The sequence below is a fragment of the Mus pahari genome, chromosome 10, assembly GCF_900095145.1.
Source record: "Mus pahari chromosome 10, PAHARI_EIJ_v1.1, whole genome shotgun sequence".
Lineage (NCBI taxonomy): Eukaryota > Metazoa > Chordata > Mammalia > Rodentia > Muridae > Mus > Mus pahari.
In genome coordinates this window covers 94,899,572-94,911,742 of record NC_034599.1, presented here as the reverse complement: position 1 = coordinate 94,911,742, position 12,171 = coordinate 94,899,572, and the positions used below count along the sequence as shown (strand labels likewise).

Here is a 12,171-nt window from a genome sequence, read left to right as displayed (position 1 = left end):
ATAATTAGGAGCGATCTTTCCGCCTCAGTGAACTCGAACCTGCAACTCCCTGACTGTATCACATGAACTCTGCATCCTCAGCAATGATCGGAGCAAGGACCCCACCAGCACAGGGTATCTGCTCCCCCCTCCCCCAACCCCTCCAGTCTTCTGTGCTAATCCTCTGGTCATCCAAAGACAAGGCCTGGAAACGAGGGGTTTCAGATGCAGGATTTCTCCATATAGTGTCTCAGCTAGATACCTTGTGTTCTCACACCGTGCGATCATATCCTGTAAGCAGAAGTCTTTTCTTCCCTTACAGAAAACAATCTTGATTTTTCTATGAAGCACGGTGGTTGAGGGATGTCCTTGATGCTACATCCTAAAAGACACAAGAGGTAAAGATTCTGAGATGAGCAGATAAACGGGTGTTGTCTGAAAGGTGGAGAGGAGAGGGGTCACACAATTTTGTGGGTCCACAGCCATAGACTTACCAAATCCCCAAGTCTGTGACTAGGGATATCCCGCCAAATGTGATCCAGGTTTGGTTCCAGACATCAAAGGAAGCACTTTCTCTCTCAGTGAATAATAAATGTATTGGAACTCGTTGGAATTCATCACCCCCAAGAGGTGATGCTGGCAGGAAATACAAACGCCTTCCAAAAAGGTTCAGGAAAATTTATGAATGGCGGAATTGAGAATGACCTCTCTTTTACCTTTCTCCGTACTCCATTTGCCAAAGTAGACTCGGCCTTTAGGGGCTGAGAAGGAGCTGACCTCATGGATGCTGGCTACTCAGATTTCTGCTGCTGGCCAGGCAAGGTCAAGGCCCCCATTTTATGTTACCATGGCCTCCAGTGTTTAAATCTTCACAGCCCCGCCCACATGGTTATAATCTCATTGATGTGCCTGAGGCCCAGCTAAGAAGCCACATCAACAAGAGCAGAGTTGATGCTAAGTAGGTGAGCAGTCAAGTTGGGTTGAAAGGAAGAACATCTGCCCTTGTTTGCAAGATCTACCCAGGAAGGCATGATGGCGGTTCTATTGGATCAAGGTCAGGTCTTGATGTTTGGATGTTGCAGGGATGTGGGCTCTTTGTGCATTTTCCAGTGTACACTCCCCAGATCGTAGCAGAGGAGAAAACACAGTGGAGTGGCAGTATCATCTCTGCTTATAGAGTGCTCTTAAGGAACACCTTATCTACCATGATACAAGAACATCTCTGATGAGGAAAAGCCCGAAGACCCATAAAAGCTTCCTCAACTAATGTCTGCAAAGCCCCCTTACCCCCTGACTTGCTTACCAGAAAGTTGTGCTGTCCACCATAGTGGGGTTCTGGGCTTTCACCTGCAAACCAATTCATTTGCAATTTCGTGATCATCTCTACTGGCCTCTGTTACTGTAACAGCGCATCGCTAATGCCCTGTCTTTTACCATTCATCTTCAGGTTATAGGTGTAGGGATTCAATTTTATTTTTCCAGTAATTGTCAGCATCCGTGCTAATTCTGTAGATATCGCCTCCATAAATGTAATATCATGCTAATTTTAATGCAAATAAAGTGATCAGTTCAGAGAAGTGGTTTGCTCTAATGGGATTTTGTCTACACTGAAAATTTTGTAAGACGGTCTATGTTTTGGTAGGATATGGTGCACCAGGGTCCTGTTTCCTTATTCTTGATTTATGACTTGGCAGATAGATTATAGTATCACAGGTTTGAATCAGTTTTATGGGTAAAATGTGATCACAGATGGTGACATTTGGCTCACTGTTGACTACACATAGTCAAGAAGTGGTAACCCACTTAAGGTTTTCTGAAACAAGAGGAACAATCACAGCATCAGAGTGCTGTTTCTGGGTGTGTGATTGTCACACCCTAGTGACTAGGCAGGATGGCTCATCTGCTACAGGGTCTCCTTGTCAGGGCTCATTTGAAATGATGTTTAAACTGATTGGAGTCTCAAAAAATAATCATTAGAATTACACAAAACATGTATGGCCAACAAAGCAGTCAGATCCTACAAAGAGTCCCCGGAGCCCAGAGCCAAACTCTCACTCAGACCCAGCAGTGGGAAACACAGAGAAGAGGAGCCTTAGATTCGTGAACTTGGCAGCAAGAGAGGATGGCATAGAAAACTCAAGATGGTCATTCCTTCAGCCTCTGCTCCACACTTTGTTCCTGTAATTCCTTCCAAGGGTATTTTGTTCCCCCTTCTAAGAAGGATTAAAGTAGCCATCCCATATACAATCACCAAACCCAGACACTATTGTGGAATGTCTGCTGGTTTTAGGAGTGTGGGCTGCTGAGGGATGGTGGGAGAAGGGTCTCTTCCTTCCACACCTCACACGGAGTACTGATGACTCATGCATAAAGGGAAAAAGTGTTCATCAATTACCTATTTAAAGTGTACTTTAGTCAAACCATAATTATCTTTGTATTTAATTTTGGAGGTGCTTCTGGTTACCAATAGAAATCAACTATTAGAATTTTTCAGGGTTCTGGATTTTTTTTTGTCCCTATTTACAGAAACCAGCAAGACCTTGCAGATGGGAAAAAAGACCACAGCAGAGCTGAGACAGCTCTGAGACATTGTTTCAGGCAGACCCAGGGAGAACATCCTTTTAGAAAGGGGACTGAAGGAAGCATGGAAGGAGGAAAGCTCATCTCGTCCAACTTACGTCACGTGGGACAGTGTTATGCTGTCTGTACTGTGCGTAAGTTCTTTTCTGATGTTTCTGTGAGGGGAGAGAGAGAGAGAGACAGAGAGACAGAGACAGAGAGACAGAGAGAATTGGAACCAGACAGATGGGTGGCTCAAGCAGGTAGCAGTACATGCTGTCCAGGTTCCATTCCCCTAGAACTGACATTGTGAAGAGGAAACTGACTCCCACAAGTTCTCCTCTGACCTCCATTCACATAAAACAAATTAATACATGGAGAAACAAACGAAAAAGCCCCATACACTCAAGGTCTGAGTGTGGAAGGAGGAGAAAGGAGAGGCAGTCTAAACTGGATGCTGGTCAGTTACGTGTGTGTGTGTGTGTGTGTGTGTGTGTGTGTGTGTGTGTGTGTGTGAAAGTGTCCTTAGCCTATTCTTGTTTCGGACATATGAAGACCCTAGGTACATGTTTTTCTACTAATAAGACATTCCTAAGAATGTTTAGATATTGTAACCTAGACCAATGCCTGCTTTAGGTTGTAAAGAGGAGATGAACTTCTCTGGTTAAGAGAATGATGAGAGGAGATGGGAACGCTGAAGAAAGTCAAGGCACAGAATTAGCGAGGCGTTCCGAGCTGAGTAACCCCAGAACCAGCAGCTTGGGGCTGTGCCTTAAGGAGTCCATTGTATCCCAGCTCTGCTTTTCTGGAAAGCTGCAATTCTGTGAATTCTGTTTCTTAACAAACACATGAGCGCGCGCATGCACGCGCGCACATAACACACACAAATGCAGGCAAGCACAGAGACACACACATACACACAAAACCTACACACATACACATAAACCTACACACACACACACACATACATGCATACATAAACACACATGCATACACACACACACACACACACACACACACACACACACACAAAGAAACAGACAAACATGCACACACTTCACTGCATACACTTGCAAGAGCCCCTCATGGAAATCTTGCTTTCCTTCAGGTATGCCCTGTGGGCTGCAGTCAGAATAGCCAGGACATGAAACCTCTGCTCTGAGCCCCCACTCCTCCCCGGACACCCACACTCACTGCAGATAAGCCTGCTGTGGATCCAACCACGTAACCGCAGACACAGGGCCAGGACTATGAGAAAAAGAAAAGGGGGCAAGACTATTCAGAGAAGCCGTGAAACCAAGCTAGCAGACCCCTCTCTTCCTGCACCAGGCCTGTGTTTTCTGCCCACAGGTCTTGCCAGCCTAGTTCTCCATCACTTCTTTGGTTCTTTACTGCGTTATTGTGTGCAGGTAGGTGAGGAGAAATCTTACTGCCAAGCCTGAGGCTTGCTGTCAGAAAGCCCTAACTGATGAGGAAGAATTAGAAAAGGACACAAGCCTATTCTGTTCCCCCTTGCTGTCACTACTAGGTATGAAACAGCAATAACTAGAAAATATGGAACGTTTAGCACTAACTCTGAAGCATAAATGTAAGATAAGTCTAACTTGGCATTTCCCTCTATTTGTAACAGTACTGGTTGAAATGAATGAGACAGATGAGGAAAATAGTTCCATTGTTTTAAATATAAAGGTAGCTTGATAAAATGTTTTAGGGATGGCAAAATGGCTTTCCCAAAAGAGGCCTGAACTTAAGGGGAGTTTGCTGGGAAAGAGACGGATTCGCCTAACAATGATATCTGAATATCAGCTTCCTTATCACCTTCCTTAACCTGCTGTGATGTATCAAACACTACTTTTTCTCCGGATGCCAGTTCTAATAAATCTATTTATTCTAGAGAAAAAGAAATAAAGTGAATAACTGGGAGTTTGTGGTTTGTGCCATGAGAGCCAGAAAATGGAACAGAAGACTCAGGAGGAAGAAAGACAGCAGCAGGTTGGGGCCTATTGGGGGTACAGCTACATTCAGAGTATAATGTCTGATACCCAATTTTAAGTGATTGCCGATAATCACTACCTGTTACCCACAGGCAGTTTGTTAGTGCAAATCTCCCATGTTTGTGCTAATTTAAGGTAGATCTAAGGGTGATAGAATCCTGCAAGGCACAGAGTAACCACAGAACAAATCGAGAGCCAGGGAGAAGAAACCACAGTTCCTGGTGAGCTTTAGTATGAAAAAGAAATACGAGCTGTAAAAAATGAATGCTATAGACTCCTAACCCTGACAGTGTTAGGAGGAAGAGGAGGAGAAGGAGGAGGAAGAGGAGGAGGAGCAGGAGGAAGAGGAGGAAGAAGAGGAGGAGTGTCGGCGACCCTCCCGCCAGCAGGAAAGATGCCGCACAACAGGATTCTTCTGCACACGTTTATTGGGAGAGCTTGATTGCCCGAAAACTGGTGCTGCTTATATATGCTTAGGATAGGCGTGGAGCCTCCTGATTGGATATGCCATCAGAACCTCATTAACATGNTCCAGGGCGAGCAGTGACTCAGTGGATACCCGAATGCACATGTGCACATTGCTTGTTTATCAAGAAAGCATGCAGGAACTCGGCACCATCTTGTAATGGCAAATTACCTGGCTTCCCACAGAGGAGGAAGAAGAGGAGGAGAACCTTAGATTGTGAGGTTGAAGCCTCTGTGGAGGGGACTAATTTGCTACTAAAGACCACAGAACGCCCCCTTCCCGCCCCCCCCCCGCCCCGCCTTCGGCCACAGAGCCATGATATAGTGAGAAGGCTGTCATCTAGACTCCAAAAAAGGCCTCAACAGAGCTAACCACACTGGCCATCTGATGCTTGACTCCAGCCTCTAGAGCTGTAAGAAAGGATAAATTTATATGGTGATTTGAGTAAGAATGGCCCCACAGGTTATGTGTGTGTGCGCACGTGTGTATGTGCGTGTGTGCATATGTGTGTGTGCGCGCGTGCACGTGCACGTGCGCGTGTGCGTGTGCGTGTGTGTGTGTGTGTGTGTGTGTGTGTGTGTGTGTGTGTGTGAATGCTTGGTCTATAGGGAATGGCCCTGTTAGGAGGTGTGGCCTCGTTGGAGTAGGTTTGTTGTTTTTGGAGGAAGTGTGTCTCAGTTCACTCCTTGCTGTCTGGGGATCCAGACGTAGAGCTCTCAGCTCCTCCATGTCTGCCTGCATGCTGCCTGATTCTGCCATAACGATAACAGACTAAACTTCTGAAATTTTAAATCAGGACCAAATAAAACTTTTTAAGACAAATTGTAAGAATTGCTGTGGTTATGGTGTCTCTTCACAGCAATGGACACTTCAGTCGGTAAGCTTCAAAGTCAATGCAGGGACACTGGGGTCACACATCTGAATGTGGGCATCAGGACAATCTTGGCAAAAGTAAATTATTTTAAATGTGTGTGTGTGTGTGTGTGTGTGTGTGCACATGCCTTATTAGTTTTGCTTACATGTGCACTCATTTAGGACTACCTACTTATTATTGGGGGCTCAACAATATGGTTACCTACACAAGACCTGCAAAGATCCTCTTAATCCTCATGCCCGCGTAGGTGGAGGAAGCTCTCATTAGCCCTCACCCCTAGTGAAGAGTTAGTTAGAAGCAGTTCAGTGACTGCTGAGGGAGGGAAAACTAGTTTTCTTCGATGACAAGCTCTCAACCCTAAGTAAAATATTTTTAAATATGAAATACAGATATTAATTCAAATTCAAGCATTTAACGAACCTGAGGTGTCTCTTGCATGACTCGCCCAGGTTGCATGGTTTGTTTTCACTGCAGTCCTGGTTATGAACACACAGAATGAACACTGCACTGCATGTGCCGTCATTCCATACAGCATCAAAATATGCCTCATGACATCATGACCAGTAAATGAATCTGTCAACTGAGTCAAAAGGAAGCCTACAGAATGGAAAAAAAAACTTCGACAAAGGAATGGTGACTAATATATAAAGAACTCAAAGAGCTAAACGTGAAGAAATACGTTTTAAAAAATAGGCCATGGAATGGAACAGAAAATTCTCAGAACAAGAAATCCAAATGGCTAATAACACTTTAAAAACTGTACATCTTTGGCTATCAAGGAAATGTAGCTTGCAACCACTTTAAGATCCCATCTTGCATCAATTAGAGCAACAATCATCATTTACACAAAAAAAAACTATACATGCTGGTGAGGATGTGAGAAAAGGGACAGTTTATACACTGTTGGTGACAATGTAACGCAGTGAATCCACCTTGGAGTCAGTCTGAAGGTCTCTTTTAAAAATAGAAGCAAAATTATCATATGATCCATACCTACCACTCCTGGATACATACCCTAAGGAAATCTTATCACAGAGATACTTGTACATCCACGTTCATTGCAACTCTATTCCCCATAACTAGGGAATAGAATCAACCGGAATGTCCATCAACTGATAAATGGATAAGGAAAATATGGTACATATACACACGGGAATAAAAGTTAGTTGCAGAGGAAAACAGAATCTTGAAACTTAAATGTAAACGAAGGGAGCTGGCTCGAGCCTGTGAGGATGGAGGCAGCTGTTCTTAGTGGGCCCTTGGCGGGCTCCCCGGCTGGGGCTCCTGGCGGGCCCAGGGGTCTCTCTGCGGTGGGATGTGGCCCGCATCTGTGTCTGCTGCTGTTGGAGAGCATTTCTGGGTTGTTACAGCCGGGTCCCCTGTGGCCCCCGTTCATCCCCCAGTGCAGAGGGCACCGCATCTGCCTGGGCTCATGTGCTTACTGAGGCTGAGTGGGACTGCGGGTGGGGCGCAGAATCTTTCAGCTCTTGGGGCATTGGTGAATCTCAGTAATGCACATCTTGGCTCCATCAAAACTCGGTTTGAAGGCATGTGTCTGCTGTTCTTGTTGGTAGCGGAGAGCCCCACAGAGTTGTTCCAGCAACACTGTGTTTCTTGGCTTCGGAGCATCCAGCGGGTGCTGCAGTCTCAGGATACACCATCCACCATGGAGCTGACTGTGGCTGTCCTGAGGGATCTGCTCCGATATGCATCCCAGCTTCCTACCCTGTTTCGGGACACCACCACCTTCCTGGGCTTCTTCCTTGCTGGGCCGCAGACCAGAGTGTGAACAATCAGCTTTGGAAGGAATGAAGGCTTGTGTGACCGATTTTCCTCGGGCCTGTGGCTCTCTTAAAGGAAAGCTGGCTTCCTTTTTCCTGTCTTGATTGGATTCCTTGAACCCTCCACTCCAACAGCTGGCCTGCGAGTGTTACTCCAGGTTGCCCTCGTTAGGTGCTGGCTTTTCCCAAGGACTGAAGCACACAGAGAACTGGGAACAGGAGCTACAGAGCCTGCTGACCTCACTGCACAGCTTCCTGGGGTCCCTGTTTGTGGAAACAGTCTGCTCCCGTGCAGAGTGAAGGCCCTGGAATAGAGATGCTGCTTTCTCCCTCAGAAGATGGTAACACTCACATCCTCCTCCAGCTTCGGCAGAGGTTTTCAGGACTGGCCCATTGCCTGGGGCTCATGCTCAGCTCTGAGTTTGGGGCTCCTGTGTCGGTTCCTGTGCAGGAAATCCTGGACCTCATCTGCCGGATCCTTGGTATCAGTAGCAAGAATATTAGCTTGCTTGGAGTTAGTCCCCTCCGGTTGCTGCTGCTGCCTTCTCTGCACCTTGAGGCCTTGGACTTGCTCTCTGCACTGATCCTTGCGTGTGGAAGTCGACTTTTGCGTTTTGGTGCCCTGATCAGCCGGCTGCTTTCCCAGGTTATCAATGCCTGGAGCACTGGGAGGGATACTCTAGCTCCAGGCCAGGAGAGGCCTTACAGCACCATTCGGACCAAAGTGTATGCTATCTTAGAGCTATGGGTGCAGGTTTGTGGGGCCTCAGCAGGTATGCTTCATGGAGCCTCTGGAGAGGCCTTGCTCACCCACCTGCTCAGTGACATCTCCCTTCCAGCTGATGCTCTTAAGCTATGTAGTACCGGGGGAAGGGGGGAAGCTCTGATGGAGGTTTGCAAAGTGGGAAGCCAAGTGCTCCTAAGAAGCTAATGCTTGATATGGGGAAAGCTTTGGCTCCACCCAGCCAAAGGAAAGGAGATAGGAATGCCAACAGTGACATGTGTGCAGCTGCACTGAGAGGCCTCAGCCGGACCATCCTTATGTGTGGGCCTCTCATCAAGGAGGAGACTTCATGATCTAGTTCTGCCCCTGGTCATGAGTGTCCAGCAGGGTGAGGTCCTGGGCAGCTCTCCTTACAACAGTTCCTGCTGTCGCCTTGGGCTCTACTGCCTGCTGCTGGCTTTATTACTGGCACCTTCCCCTCGTTGCCCTCCTCCTCTTGCCTGTGCCCTGAAAGGTTTCTCTCTTGGCTAATGGGAAGATAGTCTTGAGGTCTCCTCTTTCTGTTCAGAAGCTCTGGTGACCTGTGCTGCTCTGACACACCCCGAGTACCTCCTCTACAGAGCTCAGGCCCTGCCTGCCCCACTCCTGCCCCCGTCCCTCCTCCTGAGGCCCCGTCTTCATTCAGGGCCCCGGCCTTCCATCCTCCAGGCCCCATGTCCTCCATAGGTGCTGTGCCATCCACAGGCCCATTGCCCTCTGCAGGCCCCATTCCCACAGTAGGCTCTATGCTGTCCACAGGCCAAGAACCCTCTTGCCCTGGACCTCCAGCAACAGCCAACCACTTAGGCCTCTCTGTCCCAGGCCTGGTATCTGTTCCTCCACCCAGGCTCTTTTCCTGGCCCTGAAAACCACCTTGCAGGCTCTGGTGAGGATCCTGTCCTTGCTCCTAGTGGGACCCCTCCACCTAGCATACCCCCAGATGAAACTTTTGGGGGGAGAGTACCTAGGCCAGCCTTTGTCCACTACGATAAGGAGGAGGCATCTGATGTAGAGATCTCCTTGGAAAGTGACTCTGATGACAGTGTGGTGACTGTACCTGAGGGGCTTCCCTCCCTGCCACCTGCACCACCCTCAGGCACTCCTCCCCCTGTGTCTCCTGCCTGCTCACCAGCAGCCTCCCCTCCTGTGCCAGCTAAGGAGGATTCTGAAGAACTGCCTACAACTCCAGGGCCTCTACCTCCACCCCCACCCCCACCCCCACCTGTCTCTGGTCCTGTGACACTTCCTCCACCCCAGCTGGTCCCTGAAGGGACTCCTGGAGGGGGAGGACCCACAGCCATGGAAGAAGATTTGACAGTTATTAATATCAACAGCAGTGATGAAGAGGAGGAGGAAGAAGAGGAAGAGGAGGAGGAAGATGAAGATGAGGAAGAAGACTTTGAGGAAGAGGAAGAAGATGAAGAAGAAGAGTTTGAGGAGGAATTTGAGGAGGAAGAAGGTGAATTAGAAGAGGAGGAGGAAGAGTTAGAAGAGGTAGAAGATGTGGAGTTTGGTTCAGCAGGAGAGGTGGAAGAAGGTGAACCTCCACCCCCAATGCCGCCACCTGCTCTGCCACCTACAGACTCCCCCAAGGGACAGCCCTAGGCAGAACCTGAACCTGGGCTCTTATTGGAAGTTGAGGAGCCAGGGCAAGAGGAGGTGCCTGGGCCTGAGACTACTCCCACCCTGGCCCCTGAAGTGCTCCCCTCCCAGGAGGAGGGGGAGCAGGAAGTGGGCACCCCTGCAGCAGGGCCACCCTGGAGCTTGTTGAAGAAGAGTCCTCTGCCCCCCCCTGCCCTGCTGGCGGAGGGGAATGAGGGTGGAGGTGACAAAGTGCCACCCCCACCCGAGACACCTGCAGGAGAGATGGAGACAGAAGCCGAAGTTTCAGCTCCTCAGGAGAAGGAGCAAGATGACACAGCTGCCATGCTGGCCGATTTCATCGATTGCCCCCCTGACGATGAGAAGCCACCACCTGCTACAGAGCCTGACTCTTAGCCCCTTCTGCACCTGTCACTTTGTATCCAATAAAGTTCTGTCTGTAGACCCCCCCCCCAAAAAAAGAAGGGAGCTAGAAAATAAATCATACTAAGAGAGGTCACTTGAGCCCCGGAAGAGAAACACCACAAGTTCTCTCTTACAGGAGTCCTAGCTTTTGTGTTGCTTGTAATCAAAAGTACACGTGGAAGCCAAGAAATGTGAAATGGACTGTTGCGTGGGTAATGCACTTAGGGAAGGAGTTGGGAAATGAAGGTGATATGAAAGAGAGGGGAAGACTGGGGGGTGTGGAAAGGCTCAAAATGTGAGCGGTAAGGGTTGGGAAATGAGGGTTCTGGAGAGTCTAACCAAACTGAAGGACATATGAAGAAGCTATATAGAAAACTATGATCTTCCAAACCAAGTAGAACACATAATTAGCGGGGAAAATAGAAGATAGGTGACATGAAAAGGCTGGGGATGAGTTCTCAGGGGTAAAGGTTTATGTGAAGATAGGCCAGAGCTAAGGGAAATAGAGGAGCAGGGATCTAAAGGTGGGTTACCCTAAACTGAGTATATATGAGGAAGCCTTATAAAACTTCACTAGTTTATAAGATCATTAGAAATATAATATTAGAAGTTTAACTATGTATCCTTCATGGTGTACAATACTTTTCCAAAAGACATGACCATTAAGTCTTAGTGCCAGGGATGGAACACTCTAGAATTTGCTCAGGGAAACCCAGTAGCACCTAGAACAACATGGACAATCACCATATCTCTTGGTGGTTCACCATAACTAAATGGTAAGATCTTATTGACGAGGACAATATCTACTATGGTTACAGGACATGGGGAAATTGGCCTCAACAGGGCCAGAAACTAATTCTTTCACTCTGGCTGGCTTTCCTAGTACTAGAAGGTGATATGGAAACTGAGGAGGGAAGAAAGATGTCATGCCATGATGCCAACCTGACATATAAGTTGTGCCCACCAAGGGAAGGGGAGGAAATAATACCATAAGAGTTCCAGGAGTCAACTATTTTCCTCATTGAATTTGAGGTCTGATACACTGGAGACATTTTGTGGCTGGTACTGTAAACCTGGTCAAAAGACTATGACCCCTTAGAGAAACCTGGTGCTGTTTCAATAAATGATCATCCCGTCAAACAACTGAGCTGTTCTGGTTCAAACTCCTCACCAAGTTGACTGATTCAATCCAGCTTCTCTCAGTTTCTGACTGGATTGTTTCTGCTTGGGATTATCCTAACTTTAGCAATCTGTTCTAATCATTGAATTCTTTCTCATTCTCTGGCTCCTTCTGTCTTTACCTGTGTCTAGCATGTTCTTTTTTTTCTGAAAAGCTCTCCTGGTAAACCTGCCTCCTTCTGTAGTGCTCTCTTAAGCAGCTTCCCTTTTCTCTTCTTTTTTGTGAGAGTTAGGCATATCCTATTCTGTCAAACCTTTCTCTGATTCATCACTTTGCCATAAAGTTAGACATCACTTTTAAACATGGGTGCTTCGTTCTACAAACTAACTTTACCTTCATTGTTTGGGATTAAAGATGTGTACTAAGGGCATGTCTGTTGCCTGTATTCCAGTCAGAGGTATTAAAGATGTGTGCTAAGGGTTTAAGGATTTTTTAGTAAATGACACAATCTCAGGGTTTACAGTATGATCAAATATCTTGCAACAAGAAAGAATGTCAGAGCTAGAAGACAGGGGGAAGCTATGAAATGCTGTCATTTGGACATGACATGGCTGATGCACAGATGGAT

The 12,171-nt window shown here is 47.3% G+C and overlaps 1 pseudogene across 1 annotated transcript; it reads left to right on the top strand.

The window, feature by feature from the left end:
* Positions 1 to 7,104: 7,104 nt before the first annotated feature.
* LOC110328078 lies at positions 7,105 to 10,459 on the top strand (annotated as a pseudogene). The gene has a single exon (XR_002380856.1). The product of XR_002380856.1 is annotated as a proline-, glutamic acid- and leucine-rich protein 1 pseudogene (transcript).
* Positions 10,460 to 12,171: the final 1,712 nt, after the last annotated feature.